This window comes from Otolemur garnettii, unplaced genomic scaffold, assembly GCF_000181295.1.
Source record: "Otolemur garnettii isolate 467f Iridium unplaced genomic scaffold, OtoGar3 scaffold00056, whole genome shotgun sequence".
Taxonomy (NCBI): domain Eukaryota; kingdom Metazoa; phylum Chordata; class Mammalia; order Primates; family Galagidae; genus Otolemur; species Otolemur garnettii.
Genome location: NW_003852451.1, coordinates 1285356 through 1287898, shown reverse-complemented (window position 1 = coordinate 1287898; position 2543 = coordinate 1285356). Strand labels below are relative to the sequence as shown.

Sequence of the window (2543 nt, the reverse complement as noted above, 5' to 3'; positions counted from 1 at the left end):
GATGGGAGGTGGCTCAGCCTCCAACCCTGCAGATGGGGGGTGGCTCAGCCTCCAACCCTGCGGATGAGGGGTGGCTCAGCCTCTGACAGACAGGAGTGGCTTAGCCTCCAACCCTGTGTGTGTGGGGTGCTCAGTCTCTGACCCTGCAGATGGGGGGTGGCTCTGCCTCTGACCCTATGGATAGGGGGTGGCTTAGCCTCAGACCCTGCAGATGGGGGGTGGCTCAGCCTCTGACCCTGCATTTGGGGGGTGGCTCAGCCTCTGATACCACAGACAGGGGGTGACTCTGAGCAGAGCCCTAACACCCCAAGGCAACCTTGACATCAGCAGTATGTTGCTTCCAAGCCTTTTGCTACTGTTTGCTCATCTTGATCCTCTTTCTTCGTGAGTTATCTCAGGCTGTATATGTCTAGCCAAGGTCTCAGAGACACGTGCAGCACTCTAGGCCTTCTCTGTTTAGAGAGTGTTTGACCTTGGTCTTCCTGTGGTCGTTCCTTTTGGAAATCTGTTTCTCTCCCATCACTCACACTGTCATTGACACGGAGTGCTGTAAACTGTGAAAGATGGGGATGTTTCTCTGATTAAAGCAAAGCTAGAGATGGCCTGAGTACCCACAACATGCAAATTCTCACTCACGTTTCTGTGTCTGCTGACCGCACCTGGGACGCACCAGCTTGTCACAGGGAACAAAACACAGCCCCTCCCTGGCACCGAATCCACACCACCCGTCCTCTCCCCTGCTTGTCCTGAGCCCTGAGTGTCCCGGCTCCTGGCTGGGCATCTGCCCAGTGTCGTCTCTGGGGGCAGGTTTGAGGCCTCTGTCTGAGGCAGCCCTTCTGTCACCCTGTCTGTGTGAGTGACCAGCTTGGTTCTTATTTGGGGAGTCAGGCTGCTGTGTACCCCTGGGGGTGTGTGGGCACGATCCCAGCAGTGCAGGTACACATGTCCCCTCAGGAGGTGCTGGCTAGCGGCTGAGCGGCTCCTCCAGGCAGCCTGTTGCAGAGGCACTCTCTGCTGAGTTGTCTGGTGCAGGCTCTGGCTTCAGAAGTCAGATTGCCATGTGGTGGGCAGCTCGTCCCTGCACAGACAAGCAGAGAAGCTGCCCCAGTGCTGTCCCCTGGGTCTGCCTGGTCCTGCCACGTCATGTACACCTCTGACTGTCTGTCCTCTGCCACCAACACACTTCTTAAAGGGTCCACAATGCTTAACTTTCTTTTTATTACATAAAGCTCCATCATCAGCCACGCTGCACATTTGCATGTGGTCTTCACACGTGTCACAGGAGCATGATGTTTACCGTCTGGTCAGGGTTACTCCTCGTTGTTCAAAGGGACAATAGCACAGTGTGACCTGTCATCTCTTGTGTGGGCACTTGGTGGGAAGATCTTCTCATGCTGAAATCTGAGGCCTTAAATTCTGGCCTGATATTTTTAATGAAAGACTGAATTGGTCATTTACCTGGTGGGAGCAAATTGCTCATTGATGTGTCAGAAGGTGAAATGATGCCTTTGTCTGCTTTGAGATTCTGACGTGCCAGGTGAAGGCTGGGCACATGTGCCAGGTGCCGGTGGGCAGAGCCCAGACACTGCTTGCCTGCTGGAAGGAGAGGGGGGTGGTTAGGCTGTCACTGCAGAGATATGAATGCCTCACCCACAGCCCCCCAAAACCAGGCCTCGCAGGCATCCAAGCCACGTCGCGCAAGCCCTGCAGAGTTCAGCTTGTTCTGTAAGGCGGGTGGTTGGGAGCGTGCTGCCCGTGACCGCTTCACCACTTTAATTATCCTTATTAGGAAAAAACAAGTAGGTCTTAAAATAACTGTGGGATAGAAGCTGTTCTTGATGGAAGAAATCTTACTTCCAAAATAACAGCAACAGTCAGGCGGGCAGACTCTACAAGTAACATATGGGCTGATACAGCTTAAGAGGCACAGTTTTCATTCAAAGCTGCTTTCCTACCTTTTGTCCAACAAGGGTCCTCTGTTTTCCATGTGAAGCGGATAATCTCACACATGATCCACTGCGGGGGGTGGGGCTGACGGCTACCAAGTATTTATTCTAGTCAGGCGTGGGGGAGTTAGCAGGTTTTCAGCTCAGCCCCACTCATGGCAAAAGACCATTTGTTCCTGGGAGGCCAACATGTTACCATGTGGAAAAAGAGACCCCGACCCTGCAGACAGGGTTCCACATTGAGATCTGGGCCATGGTTCTGACCTTTAAAGATTCATATCTTGGTCTGTGGGTTTCCTGGTAAGACTGTCATATCTTCTTGAAAAACGTCTGAAGCTCATGCGGTAGAAACTCTGGACGAAGGCATCAAAGCACACCTCCTCCTGCGCAGACCCCATGCTGTCCACCTGGCATCCTGACCCCCTGTGGGTCAGGGCACACCTCCTCCTGTGCAGACCCCATGCGGTCCACCTGGCATCCTGACCCCCTGTAAGTCAGAGCACACCTCCTCCTGCTCAGACCCCATGCTGTCCGCCTGGCATCCTGACCCTCTGTGGGTCAGAGCACACCTCCTCCTGCGCAGACCCCATGCTGTCC

At 54.0% G+C, this 2543-nt stretch overlaps 1 protein-coding gene across 1 annotated transcript in view; it reads left to right on the top strand.

The window, feature by feature from the left end:
- The window catches only part of SMOC2 (SPARC related modular calcium binding 2), a 113402-nt gene that overhangs the window by 65899 nt on the left and 44960 nt on the right, over window positions 1-2543 (top strand). The gene's annotated exons all lie outside the window — the stretch shown is intronic.